The sequence below is a fragment of the Octopus sinensis genome, linkage group LG5 (assembly GCF_006345805.1).
Source record: "Octopus sinensis linkage group LG5, ASM634580v1, whole genome shotgun sequence".
Lineage (NCBI taxonomy): Eukaryota > Metazoa > Mollusca > Cephalopoda > Octopoda > Octopodidae > Octopus > Octopus sinensis.
This window is the reverse complement of record NC_043001.1, coordinates 49,764,915-49,780,897: the sequence shown is the minus strand read 5'-3', so window position 1 is coordinate 49,780,897 and position 15,983 is coordinate 49,764,915. Positions and strand designations below refer to the sequence as shown.

The window sequence follows — 15,983 nt, the reverse complement described above, 5'->3', positions numbered from 1 at the left end:
TTTTGTTCCTTTTTATTTTTATCATCATGTTTATATATATACATGCACACGCTTATACATGTGTGTGTGCAAATGCATTCACATATGCATATATGCATACACATATGCACACTCACACATATGTGTGTGCATGTATATATATATATATATATATATATATATATGTTTATACATATATTCTAACAAAGATTTGTGTACAGTGTATGCATAATGTCAAGAATACGGAAGCTTGGTACTGTAGGCAGAGTAAAACCATTTATGTACCAGACAGTATGATGTAATTACTGTCAGTGTCAGCTTCATCTTTCAGTTTTTCAGATTGCAAAATTTAGGAATTGAAAGCTGAAACTCACAGTAACTACAAAGGTCTTATATTTTTCAGTTGATGAAGTGTATGTACAAACACAGTCACACATAAAGTGGTTGTCCATGGTAAAGTAGGCAATCAAAGCAAGAGATTCACATTCTCTTGACATTTATCTGTCTCTCTTTTCCCTGCTTTAGCTGTTTCTGTTGTACTGCCTTGTGTTCGTGATCAAGAACCCTATCTCTTTTTGACTGAGTGCACTCAGCCACAAATTGGTGTCAGATAGTCATCCAACTCATTGCTGTAAGTAATGGCTGCATAGAAATGCATAATTGGTTTGTTACTTAGTTGGCAATAGTGAAGGTGCATAAACTTGTGGTTAGAGTGTTGCACTCAAGATTTGGAGTGTAGTTTCGATTCCTGAACTGGGCAGGGCATTGTGTTCTTGAACAAAACACTTTTCATTTCATGTTGCTCCAGTCCACCCAACAATAAAGGCGTTACCAGCAACAACCAGGAAGTTAACCTTGTGATGGACTAGCATCTCGTTCAGAGGTGTGTGTAGTAATATCAGTCACTTATACTCCATAGAAACCGGGTTAGCCTCCAGCCTTATGAGTCCTCATGACAGACCCATCTTAATTGACAATGCCAGGTTCAATCTTTCATCCTTCCTGTGGGAAATGCTAAGAGAACCTTGAAATACATATTGACTGTTCCCATCTATACTCTTGGTATTCACAAAAGAATGTGTGTCTGTGTGTTGGCAGTGAAAGAAAATTTTGTGCCCGCAATCATTTTCTCTGTTATTTTTCTTTATCTTATTTTGTTTTACTTTCTGATTCTCTGTTTATGATAGTTTTTGTTAAGTATCTCATCATAGGAGGAAAGGTTGTAATAAATGAACAATGGGATTTTTTTTTTTATTTTACACTAGAGGTAGTGTCTTCTCTGTCTTACACATATACACACGCAACAGATCTATGCCTAGATTTCACTTCACATTATATACACATACATGGGAATTCTAGAATAAAAAAACACACTGTAGAAGCTAAAAAATTTCTTATACTTGTAATGTTCTGGGGGTGTTTTTGTTGGGGGACAGGGGTTAATGTGTACTTTAAGACAGATGTGGAAAGCCTTTTTATAGTAGGCTTTATGAAGGGTATCACTTGTAAAACAATAATTTAATAATTTGATAAACATTGTATGTAGTACAGAGTACACGATATATTACATTAAGTAAATTATAAAAATTAAATTGATAAGTGATAGTAAGAGAATGAGAGAGAAATAGAAATGAAAATGCTCAAACTAACAGTTGAATATTTTTCTGAATAGATATATTTAAATAGGCATGATTTTAACGTCCCATACAGAGTTTCAAGTTGATCAGGCCTGCATTAGGGTACATTATATACCCTGAGATTATAAATACATATACTTCATGCATACATATATTCATTCATACACACTTGGTGTAAACACAGGAATTGTATATTCATGTACTGCGTATGTGTAACTGAATGATGATGCTCTACAATAAGTCCTACCCACTGGGGGCTCTTGTTCTTCCATTTTTTTATTTTTATTTCATCTCCTTCATTCTCTTGTAGCTCAATTCTTGGCAAGAGAACATCAAGTGTACAATGTGCTCATCATCATCATCATCATAATCGTCATCATCATCTTATTTAGCATGTTACTATTAGTATTATTATTATCATCATTACTAATAGGGTGATAGGTTGACAGAATGCCTTGAGGCATTGTTTCTTAGTTTTATATTTTAAGTTCAAATCCCAGTTGACTTTGCCTTTCGTCTCTGCAGGGGTTATACTGAAGTCAATATAATCAACTGCATACTCTCCCTTCCCACCTAAATTTCAGGTCTTGTGTTAATGTTTGAAACAACTATTATAATTATGACATGTGGAATTTGTTTTGGCTTCTTTTGATCTGAGTTCAGATCCTACAAGGGTCCACTTTGCCTTTCATCCTTCCAGCATTGATAAAACAAATACCATTAAAGTACTGAAGTTGACATAAGCAACTGCTTTCTCCCACTAAAACTTAAAACTTTGTTGTTATGTAAGAAATAATAATAATAACAATAATAATAATAAATGTCCTGGTGCAATACCATGTACATGTTTTGTCTTGGTATAAAAGATGGGCTACAGCAAATATTCTGCTCAATACTGCAGATTTGCTTGTTGGTTTGTTTGACCATAACCAGTTGATCATGTCCCTCAGTGGCTGATGATGTGTGCATCTCTGATCATGAGCAGCAGGAGTATTGAGCATCATAGTCATGTGTTGAGAAGAATTTTGGGGGGTTTGAATAATTCACCTCTGGAAACTTAGGTGTTTCATTTATAATCCTTAAAAAAACCTTATTCAAGGATCTCTTGAGCAGGATGAACTACTCAACCTGAAGAAAATTCTAATTGGGCTCCACCTGCAAGGTCATGCACTGTTTATTTTGATATGACATCACCATGTCACGCACATATGGTTATGATACATGTACCTGGTGTACTCTTATCAGACAGGTAGTCATAATGGGCACATTAGCCTTTGTATATTTGTACCCCAATGTCACTTTGATAGCCCTCTCACTTGATAATAATAATGATAATTACTAATTAGTAAGGCCTGTGAAATGCAAAGCTAGTGAAGCACCAGACAGAATGTCTTATTACATTTTAGTTAGTCTCTTCATATTTGTGTGTGTGTGTGTGTGTGTGTGTTTTTCAGATCTTCCCTGCTAGAGGTGACTCCTTGGCTTCAATCCTCCCCTGATCAATAAAATAAGTAGCAGTCTGTTAGCCATTGATCCAATTCCACTGTTCCATTATTCCTATATCATGTAGCTTTGTGCCAATGATGGAAACAATTGTTAATTTTATTCACACCTTTTCATAGTTTGTATTCATTTGATATGTCACTGAACATCAGTTAAGAATAATTTTAAGGAGGGTAAGGCCCTGACCAAAAATCTCACTCATTATATAATATACAAGAGACATTTATTGAATGTTTTTTAGTTAGGGCCATTTGTAATATTTAGTACCTATTTAGGTAGGGTCATCAGCTATTTTTGTTTTTCCAAATGTATAAGATCGGTCAGTGCTTTCTGTTTGCCATATTTATACATTTTTTAAAAATTCTTATGTTTTTATAATTGGTTAATTTTTTCGAAATTACTTTGATGAGACCTTGTCAAAAGAAATAGGTATAACTATTGGTAGAAAAGAGCTGTTGGTGTATACTGGGAACATTGCTTCTGCGAGTTAAACGCATGTGTTGGTTTAGCTTACCGCACCTTATCTACTATGGTAGCTGTAAATGTCTCTAAATGCTACACAGTATATTGCTGCATTCATATGTGCATACATTTTATGCTTGGGTATATGTACATTGAGTGTGCTGAGGTGTTATAAAATAAGTGTTTGGATAGAGGATTATTTTTTTTCTTCATTATCCACCTGTGTTATAAATACCAGATCATATATATAGTGTTGATAACACTCATACATGTGTACATACTTATACATGATAGTGTATAAGTATATATACATTATGTATGTTATCTCATTGAACATATCTGTGGTGAGATAATGTGTCAAGAGTTGTGGAAGGGTCCTTGATTAAAAGCTGACCCTGCTATTTGTTGACCTACAAAATGGAGGCTACAGCCACAACTACCATCACCACCACCACTTGTCCTCCTCTTTTCAATGAATTCTTTAATCACCAACCCATGCTCTCCAGCCCAGTCCTTACACAACACCACCTAATTGTGTTCAATTCTCTGTTCACCACCCATCCCCTCTCTCTCTCATTGTCTCATTAAATATCTTGCTAATTTTTTATGATTTATGCTGTTTCATACCATTGTGTACACACACACACACACAAAACCTATAACATGATGTATTATTGTTTTGCTTTTCTTCTGGATCAAACAGGTTTGGTCAAGATGAGAATAGGCATACATATACATAGCCATCCTTATTAAGTTAGTGTGTACCCCTAGCAATACACTTAAGCCTGTGAGTAGGGAGATTGCTGTTTTAATGCAGTATGTATGACAAGATTACATTAGATTATATATGTAATGTGTATATTTCATTAAATACATGACTATGTTCAAGCTTCAGTTTTCTTTATCTTAAATTTTATCTTTTTATGGTTGGTTTAGAACAGTAAAGTTTTCTAAATCCACTTCTGACATTTCTGGATCTTCAAAGTCTCATTATCAACAATTGAATTCAATGTATTTGACATTTGTGTTGTTTCTCATAACAAACTCCAAATATATTCAATTCAGTTACTTTAAAATGAGACTGAAGAATTGGAAATGTTGGATATGGATTTAGGAATGCTATGGTTCCAAACCAACTGTAAAAAACTAATGAGAAAATCTGAAAGAAATCTTTAAAAAAGAAATGTATCTTGAATATTGTGCATTTAATGGAACACTATATGAGCTGCTCCACCACACACATATAGACAAAATTGTTAATTTCTATATATATGCATGTTTTATATACCAAAGAGTTTGAGTTACTTAAATGGCTTGCCAATGTTGTCTGAAATAGAATTAGTGAGGCTGATCATATCATTCTTGGCACTCGTTGCAAATTTTATTTGGTAACTGTTTTCCATGCTAGTCATTGTTAAGTTTTAAACCATCTTAATAGCATAACAGCTTTGCTGCTATTGGAAGGGAGATAACCGTTTCTTCATAGTATTTGGCAGGATGAGAATTTTGAATTTCAAATTAAGGAATAATGAAAAGTATGCATTAACAGACACAACACACACACACACACGTGCCATGCTTGACTCATACATCCATTGCTAAATTTGATAGTTTATTTACCAGAGCAATCTTTGAATTGTTGAAATGGCTTTAGGACTAACCCCCCCCTCCCCAACCTTATTGCCTTATGTATTTTAGCAGTAAGTGGCTGCTTGTACACCTTAGTCAAGTACCAAGTAATAATTTATCTCAAAACACAAGATTGCTTATTATAAAAGCAGAGGGGAAAAGTTGAAGTGTAATGCATTTATTTGCCACATCTAACTAACCCTCAAAGAACCTGTTTTGTTTACTTGTTTTATATTTCGTTAGTGGTGTAGAAAGTTGTCATAAATATTGCTGTTCTCAGTAATTAATCTCAGCGATTTATTTAAAAAATTATTATTTATTAAAATTGACTGACAAAAATATTTGAGAATATTTTTCATGACATTAACATATCTTATCTCTGTTCAGTGCTTTACAGTTATTGTTAGCTCCATTTTTGTCTTAGAGTGGCCTCCAACTTTTATGTAAACCACCTGTCTTTTTGTTTGTTAGTTTTTTTTTTTTATAATGCTGGTTTATCATGGAACACCCATTTAGTTTGTTACCTACTGGGAGAGAGCTAACATCATCTGCTTCCTAGTTCTCATAGTATACAATCTGCCTAGACATAATTATCTATCTATCTACAAACAGATGGATAGACAATTATGTTTTTGGAATATCTCAAAGCACACATAAAGCTGTAAATAATAGCATGTAAATATTGGGTTGAAAAAAATCCCTTTTTGGATAGAAAAAGTCGATGGGCAACCTTCAACTTCTCCTGTCCAATATTTACATGATATTATTATGTGTGCTTCAAGAAATTCCACGAAAAGAATTTGTTCACATTCTCTAAAAAGTTTACAAAATTCTTATGAATGTCGACAATCTAGGAACATTTTCACTTACTAATTATATTTTCAATTATGTTTCTATAACATCTTTTGTAAATGATATGCCATGTGTTCATGTTTGTCCATCTTATTGTATTTTCATCACACACTCTAGCTACACAGTTCTTATAGCCAACTGCAGAATTATTTTTATCTTGATTAGAAAGTTGGATTTTAAGAGTTTTAGACATTCCGAGCACTGATACAGTTTTCATTTGTTGTACACTTATTCTAGCATCTTCTCACCATATATATATCTTTTTCTTGCAAAAGCGCCTATGCTTTTTGTTGTCAGCTACTGCATGTTATTCCAATCTTCCATAGTAATTTTATGGGATGGTATATTTGCAAAACTCCTTACAACTTAGGATAAGTGTAGTAATAACGAAAATGATTTGTGGATAGAAAGTTTTATACTTCATTAATGCCTTGCAACATGTCTCTGCACAGAACTTACATGTGCTATACAGAAACATATGCCACAAGGCATTAAGTATAAAAATTTCCATCCACAAATCATTTTTATTATTACTATATATATATATATATATATATATACCATGTTTGTATATTTTATTGTTGTGTATATAAACAGATTGGCCACTTGTTTCTCTGGGGTGGTTTCAAGTGATGTAGACACCTGATGAGACCCCAATAAGGGTCAAACATCAATTAAGGCTGTTCATCATTTGCTTTCAGTCTCTGGAGAAATAGTTAAATTTACCATGTTTGTATATCTACTATGTAGGTTTATATCTATAATGATTTCATTTAGGCATAGGGATACTAGTAACCAGTAGTTAGAACTCGATATACATACAATATAAGAAAAGCTTGAGCAGTAGATAAGTATGTTAATTGTACTGTTGTGCCTCTGTTTTGGTTTATTTTGCTGCTTTTGTACCTGGTACAATGTTCTATTATGCCAGGATAGAATCCTATTTTATTAGATATCATGTTCCATCCTATTGTTAATCACTTGAATGTTAAATAGGAATATAATTTTCTTGTTTTCTAGTCAGACAGCCACTTAAGCAGTCAGTTATGCCCCTTAGTAGCTCCAAATTTGTGACCATTTAATTCATAGTCCAGCTCTAACTTCGATTGCCCATCTCTCTCTCTCTCTCTCTATATATATGTGTGTGTGTGTGTGTGCACGCGCACACACACACACACACTCAAATACATATACACATATTTATTATACATCTACAAATACACATCCCTTCCTTGCATTCCCTCCAACACATGCATACACACACTGCAGTTCCAGTTTCTTGAGTCACTCTCTTTCTCTCTCTCTCTCTCTCTCTCCTCTCTCTCTCTTCTCTCTCTCCCTCTCTCTCTCTTTAATCAGTTGAAGTAGTTTGTCACTTGAAAACTTAAGTGCTATTTTTCATTATGAATGTAAATCTTATATATCTATCTAAAATCTGTCTTTCATCTATGAAAGCAAGTTTCCCATGCATAGTTGGCCATTTGTTGGAGTCTAGGACTTCTGCATCAGCAACCACTTGGTTGTTTTTGTTTGTTTTTTTCTGTTTTGTATTTGTTTTTGTTTCCCCCCATTTCTCACATACTCCAGAAAACCCATTTCTAAGTGCTGTTATGAGATAGTATATCTTCTGTACTATCTTGCCTTGCTGCCATATTTGCATTGTGCGCGTGAGTGTTTGTGAATATACATACATAGTCTTAGACTCATTTCCCCCATCACTGTAACTCTAATTATATCAATCATGGCCAGGTGTGTAGTATAATTCTGGGTGTGCTAGGTCAGCACCACCCAACCCACCGATGGTTAATTTCTTTTTATAATAATTCTGTTCTCACAGTACCATGATATAATCTGGCTATAATTGTTTTCAGATCTAAGCTAATAACACTCATAAACAGATTAGGTCAGTTTGAAGTTATGTATAGAAATAAATTAAAGTTTGCATTGTTTACAATTATACCAGTTGTAAGCTCTGCATGATGGCACACCCTGTGACATACACCACTATCTACCACTCATCACAACCTTGCTGTATAGTTCTATAAATTTTACATCAAACCATCACACCACATTTCTTCACAATATTCATGTATATGAAATCATCCATCATTCTTACTGTGTTACATCATACCCAGCAACCTGCACATAGCTTTCATATTGCACACCATATTCTATGATATTCTAACACGCAACCCTTTTGCTCAAGTTTCTTGCCCGTAACACCTTGCTTGCTTGGCTTCGAGTCAAGTATGAAAAGCTTACTCAATGCCATAAGAAATGTCTTCACCCTGCCATGTTATATCTGACACTCATGTTGTAATCTCATAACTTCATCTACAATCTTCTTCAGTTCAAGATTATCTACTGGTTTTAATTGAAAATCAAATCTAAGTGAATGTATGTGTGCGTATGTATGCAAATCATTGAAGTGTATATAAGGTGTATTACAAAAAATCTATCTTGATATTATATATATTATACATCATTGGAGCTTTACATATGGGTTTTTACACACCTCGACGTAGTGGTCAGTTTTGATTCAGAGTCAGAACAGTTATAGTTATATTCTTTACACTGTAGAGGAAGATATCAACAACATCACATTCCCAATGTAGCATCTTGTCCTTAAGGACAAATTCATTCATAAATCTAAATATTGATTACTAAACTGAGATTTTTATCTTAAGCCAAACTTTTGACAGTGTTCTTCTCTCTGGAGCATCCTCAAGCAGCATTGGTGCTACTCTTGGAGTTTTCATATTCTCTAGATCTGACATCTGTATTCATATATTTATAATTGAGATATGACTATAGTATCCGAATTTGTTTTGAAGTTGATTTCCTCTTTACTTACTTATACAGGTCTGTGACACACAGTCAACTGTCTTGTGTTATAGAATCAGATATTAGTAGAAATGCATTTAAAATGTTCAATACATATTTTTCATTTAAATTATCTTTCTTTGTACTGTGTAGCACAAGTTAATTAGTAAGTGAAGTCTCATCGACACTTTTCACTTGCAAATTCTTTAAGTTTTTGGCATTTAAAAAAAAAAAAACCCTTAACAAATGTTTTTATTTTCTAAGGCCCTGACTGCAGTTAAATGGACGTTATTGCCACTCTGTCTGAAGATGAACCTGTCTTGATTTATCTTTTGATGTGAACTGGTGTGTGTGTGTGTATGTGCTGTTTAAATTAAGTGTAAAAGTGATGTGCTTTGTAACATAGTCTAGAGCTCTTCATTGTGCATATGGCTAATGAATTTGTGTGTACCTGAGAGATAGAATACTCCCCCTCCTCCACTGCCATTGCTAGTTGCAAAGGTTTTATTATTTTTTTTTACCTATTTTTGTCTGTCTGTCTGTGTGTGTGTGTGACATAATATGGCTGATGTAACACTTCTAACAAGCATTTGATTCAGGTATTGAAAGAATATAGCAGTTGCAGTTTTTTTTTCCCCCCTTAAGGTATTTTGGTATATCAGAAAACTTCACTATGTACAGTATATATTTTTGAACTTGTCATTGGTTCTAAACTTGTTTTAGCCACCTTCACAATCTAGATAGCAGTGCAGAGTGAAAGCAGATTTCTTTTTCTTATTTCGCTTCCATCATATCTTCAACTTTATTCTTCCATTGTATTTTCCTAACATTAACTAAACACACCTTGACTATTGTCACTCCATCATTGCTTCATCTCTCTCTCTTTCTCTCTCAAAACATTTGAACATCTCACAACAAAATCACTCTCGGCTACCAAAAAGCTACCACCATCAGCTCTGACTATCATTAATACTGCTACAACTAATAATATTACTGCTATTATTACTACTACTTCTACCTTACCTCCTCCTACTGCCACCTCTAACACCACTATTTATTTATTCCAATAATGATTGTATTGGGTTACTTTGAAATCTAGTCATCGGAAACTGTCCAAAAGTTATGCATTAGTCACATAAGTGAATTGTTATAGACACCCAGTTTTACTATTCTTTAATATTCATACATACTGTGTGTATACACATGCACACACACACAAACAAATGTGTATTTATACAGCCTTGTATGTATGTAAATACATATACAGTCACGTGTGTGTGTGTGTGTAAAGTATGTGTATGTATGTGTGTGTGTATATAAATATATATATAAAATATATACAATTACATATATAATTCATTTGAATATCATTCATAAGTACACCTATTCATGCACACACATACACACACAGTACAAAGATTGTAGTTTTAGTTTGTTTTTATTTATTTATGATTTTTTTCATCTTCTGTTTTGTTTTTTTATTTATTTATTTCTTTTTATTTGTAAATCAAAAATCAATACTGCTTGGAACAAAAACAGAAATGGATTTCAAAAAAAAAATTAAAATAAAAAAACAAAAAAGTTACAATAAAACTGGAGATATCAAAAAAAAACCAATAACAGCAAAAAACCCCACCATGCTTAAAGTCAAAATTTTTTTTTTCTTCCTAATCATGTCTCTAACTGGCCATTTACAAACTGACAAAACAACCAACAACTACAGTATATATATAATAAAATCCAATGAAACGAAATAAAAACAAAAAACAAAACTTGCTGTTGATTCATGGAAATTATTTTGTTACCTCTCCATGGTAACAAGGAAATGTTTAATTACATAGGTGATTATTGTATTTTTCTTTTGTTCTTTTTAAATTATAATTATCTTTGAGTTGATTTGTTTGCTTTTTCAAAAATGACAATAAATGAAGTCAGTGTGAGAATTTGTGTGTGTGTGATTAGTACAAAGAGTATTTAATACATACATGTACACAGACACATGTAAAGTTTTTTTTAGGAATACTGAGTTGAAAAATCCTTTGAGATAGAAAATGTTGAAGGCTACTTGTGGGACTTGAACCCACATCTCCTGTAAACATGACAGACAAGTCTTCTGCCATTGGACTAAAGTAATCCTTTCAACATCAGTATCCATTTCAGAAACCATATTTTTACCAGTGAGAATTCTATGCTGCTGACGTTATAAGAATTTAGAAATTTCAAGAACATGAAATTCTTTTAGTTTATACACACACATACCCTCTGGTGCAGGCATGGCTGTTTGGTTAAGAAGCTGCCTTTGCAACCAAGTGGTTTTGGGTTCAGTCCCACTGTGCAGCACCTTGTGTAAGTGTCTTCTATAATCACAGGCCAACCAATGCCATGTGAGTGAATTTGGTAGACAGAAACTGTGGAAGCCTATCATATATGTGTGTGTGTGTGTTTGGCCTCCCTCCATTGCTTAACAACCAGGATTGGTTTGTTTATGTTCCCATAACTTAGCAGATAATGAAGATACAATTCATAGATGTATCATAAGTGATGTTCTTCATGTACATCTGTTAGAAGTCTGTTTTAAATCTGTGTGTGTGTTCAAATATGAATTAGAAGCAATGCTAGTGTTGTAAAAATTATCAACCACATATACTCAATGTATATTCCTCGCTTTTTTGCCAAGAGATGTTAAAATCCATGGAAGTATTGGACAGGTGAGACAATCTATCTCAAATTCAGGAGCAATGGACATTGATGTTTTACCATTTTTGTGGCTTATCACATACCTGAACCGAATTGGAGACGAACTGAATCACCAATCCATGACTATATACAAATAGTGTAAAAGCCATTTGCCAGTATGCCTTAATGGTGTATACATAAGAATAAGTTCAAATATGAATTCGAAGCAGCGTTATTGTTATAAGCATTATCGACCACATATTCAATGTATGCACTTTGCTTGTTTGCTAGTAGACTGCAAATTGTCATGGTGGAGATGACTCCTTCAAAGTACCAGAGTGTTAAAACACATGAAAGTCATAGATTAGTGAATCAATTCACCCCAAGTCCCATTCAGAAGTGTTGGGCATCAAATTTCTGCCATTTTTGTGGCTTATAAGCCTCACATACCTGAATTGCCAGTCCATGACAATATATATTGTAAAAACCATTTGTTGGTATACCTTGACAATGCATACATAAGAATAAATTGAGATATGAATTAGAAGCAGTGCTAATGTAAACACTATTGAACACATTCTCTGTGTATGTGCTTTGCTTTTTTGCTAGTAGGCTGCGACTTAGCACTGTGGGGATTACCCCTTGAAAGCACTGAGTGTTAAAACACCTGAACAGTATAGACAGGTATGTGTATATATATATATGTATGTGTGTTCATATTTAAAGATGGATATGTATTAATTATGCTTAGTTGCTTTTATTGCAACGGTTCCCTATAAATGATTGAAATTATAGATCCGATTTAAAAGAAAAAAAACCTGTCTCGATCTAACTGTCAGATGTGAGATCATTAGAGCGTTAGTGATGGGTTGTAGACCCAAAGTAGTTACAGGGACACTTTTGGGTGACCGTATGACAAATCTCTGTCACTAACATTACCTTGTATTGACCTCGGAGCTGCTACATGTTTGGTTTACCTTCTATAAATATGATCAGACCACAGACCACACCTCCACTCATGGTTGAAAAAAGTTCATATTTCATAATGAGGTCAGGTCTTTCATTTCTTGCACAGGAAAAAGATGACGATCACGGTTGGATGACCTGGGGCTAAACTACTGCTACCACCACCTTCGCCTCACCTTCATTAAGAATATTTCAGTGAATCATTTTCATTATTAATATCACCAACATGATTTTCTATGTGGTTGTTGAACATGCTAGAAGTAGCAGGCAAATCACCATCAAACCACATCCTACCATTTTTAAAAGCAGGCACATCAGATAATGTAGTCCTAGGTACAGTATTGCCTTTTATCACAGTTCTGTTCAATCAGGACTAACATTCAGTTAAGCAATACCAGCAATAGCATCATTCTCTTTTAATATGTTTACCAAGGAATACAGTCATCGAATGTGAGGTATTTCACAATTGCCACAGTCTTCACAGCTATTAACACCATCATCAACCCGACTATTACTGTCTCTGTCATACAACCACAAATAGTACTAATGCACTCACCACTACCACGATATTCATCATTCCCAGATCACCAACTACCTTCCCACCTTTACACAATAAGCTTGTCTGTATCACTATTGTATACCCTGCCACTCCACCACTCCCCACAATGCACCACCCCATCTTCTTAGTATCAGCAATTAAACTCAAGCTCATATTCTTATATTTATTCCCACCCATGCTCTGCAGCCTTGATGTTTCTCTTAATCTTTTTGATACCAACCCATCTAAGACTACTCCCTGGATCTATGATACAAACTTTCTGCTATAGAGTGTTTCTAAATTAAAAACTTCCATCAAAATATCAATGTTAATTTGCATTTCAACCACCAGCTTAATAATGAGACAATTATTTTACTAAATACTTCTGCTATTTAAAAAAATTGGCTGAACCAAAGGCAGTGTTTCAACAAATATAGCAACAGAAGTTTGTTTCAACCTTGGGCTCCTATTTCTCTCAGAAGATGCATGCACACTTACCTTACAGAGCAACATAGCAACACATCAGGTGTATCAAAGTAAAAATGATCAGACCTTGTACAAAATGCAGGAAAAAAAAACTGACAGAAATAGTAGTGGATGGCAGAAATCAAAGAATACCAGTTGAGATACTTTGGATTACCTTAATGATATCACCTTACATTCATATCCTGTCATGATCAACTTTGTTTTCCATCTTTAAAGTCAATAAAGTACCAAATAGAGTACAGCCCATTACCTGGGGGCTATTTTCTATAAGTGTGAGAGAAGTGCTACATTTTCAATCCCCACAGTGCCTAGTCTTCAAAGCCCCAGCATTCTTGGCACAATTGGGAAGCCTGTCCAACTGTGATGAGATACTACTCTGCTGTGACGCCTTCCTCCATACCAGATAGTTTAATTTTAATGTGCTGTCACACCTTTATTACTTTGTGTTAACACCTGCCCTCCTAAACTGTAACACCATTGTGCAATGAAAGTCAAACACAGTTCACTCTCACTAGCATCACTGTTCCTTGCTTTGCTTGTAATGCTTATGCAGTTGAGGAATACATGACTGTTGCAGCTCCCTGTTTCTTCTCCCCGTCTTTAAAACTGATGCTCTAGGATAGAAGTAAACAAAAAAATAATAAATCTGGTTTTAATATTCCTGACTTAAGCTAAGACTTGAGCTAACACTCATGTATGAACATTACAATTTATTTTTTAAATTATAACAAATAAATGTAATCATTTTATATATCATTTAACTGCTAAATGATTTCCTGAATCATACATAAGATCTGTAATTCCTAAGATCTCACTCCCCCAACTTGCTCTATTAAAGTTGGCTTTGAGCTTAATCAAAAGTAATCATTATTTTTATCGTTATCATTGGGGGTAATGTGGCAGAATTTAGTAAGTACCAGACAAAAGGCTCACCTCTATATTTTGAGTTGAAATCTCAAGATCAGTGAGCCAATAAGTATTTGTTGCAATGCTGGGTTTGCTTTAGTCAACTCCTTTCTCACCCTACCAAATTTATCACCTTGTGGCAGTGTTAGAAAACCTCATCATCAATATGGTGAAAGGCAGAAACAGTAGCATTCCAGATTAAATGCCTTGCAATATTTATGGTATTTTACAATTTTTGAATTAAAATCCATCAGGAACAGTCAAATTTGCTTATCAAATCCCCCAGCATTTCCTCATTATCAAGGATGTTTTCATTTTTGTGATTTTTTTCATCACTCTATGGCCATTTGGTAGTAAACTGGATCAGTGTCAAGAAGTTGCAAGTTCAATCCTCGTAGTGATCAACTTTCAAATCCCTAATATCAAAATTGTGTTGAGACAATGGGGGGGGAAACCTGTTCAATTCTTGAGGGATTCTCGTCCCACTGACTGCTGTAGTCTTCCACGATGCTTTCTCTCAAAGCACAAAGACCAATGGCAGCCTGTGACACTACTTTGATAGCTGTTATTTTTAGTTTTGTTGGGTTCTCTCTCAAATCTTCCCAAGGAACAAACTTGAAGGGCTTAGCTACCAACGTTTTGGCTATGGAACAGACTGTGGAGGTACACATTACCACAACCAGTAACTCAAATACTCCATGGATTTGGTTTATTCACATGCCAGATGAAATTAAAAAATACCAAGTTAAATCTATTGCGCTTTCTTCCAAAAACATGTGGTTTATTCTAATGATAGAAAAATGCTTGTTTTGTCTATCATCTGCTCAACATCCCACCTTCTTCTACTGTAATTTCACCTTCATCTACTCAAACTGTCCTGAGTTTATTTGGATTTTTTTTCTTTTTTGCTGAAAGAAAGCTATTTTGGTTGGAATATTTTAACAATTTTCTTTTCTCCCTCACTTGCTGTCATGTCTTCACTATGTGAAAACCAGTCTGAATCAGCCAACATCATGTCTTAATAATTTAAAAAACCTCCACTAAGACCCTACCTTATCACACTTAAAAATTAAAAAAAAAATTTAAATAAATAAATAAAAGTTTTCTCTATTTCCCTAGACACACAAATCTCCCCAGTCCAAACATGAATTTTTCCCTCCCCCTCCCTCCATTTTTCAATGTGTTGAAAAGAAAATTTAAAGTTGCTGAAATAATAAATGAAATAAATAAAAATATATCTTCTTTTACTTATATATGTATATATATATATATTTTTTTTTTGTGTGTGGTTTGTCTCACTCTTCAATATAGTGAAATAACAGAGTGAGTTAAATAATTAATTAACGACAGTTATCCCACCTAGTAATGTTAGCAGGAATCAGATTAGAGAAGCAAAAGAAAGATCATGTGTTGTATTATGAGGTTAGAGATTAACTAATATTTTGTTAACAGGATCTTTTGCCAGAAGTGGTGTTACTTAGCCTGATTCAGCTCTGATCAAGATTTAACCTTTTAGTGTTTAAACT

At 34.1% G+C, this 15,983-nt stretch overlaps 1 long non-coding RNA gene across 1 annotated transcript; it reads left to right on the top strand.

The window, feature by feature from the left end:
• Positions 1–2,575: 2,575 nt before the first annotated feature.
• LOC118763671 lies at positions 2,576–15,526 on the top strand. The gene is made up of 2 exons (XR_004999435.1): positions 2,576–7,202; positions 12,246–15,526. It is a non-coding gene; the product is annotated as an uncharacterized LOC118763671 (long non-coding RNA).
• The last annotated feature ends 457 nt before the right edge of the window (positions 15,527–15,983 follow it).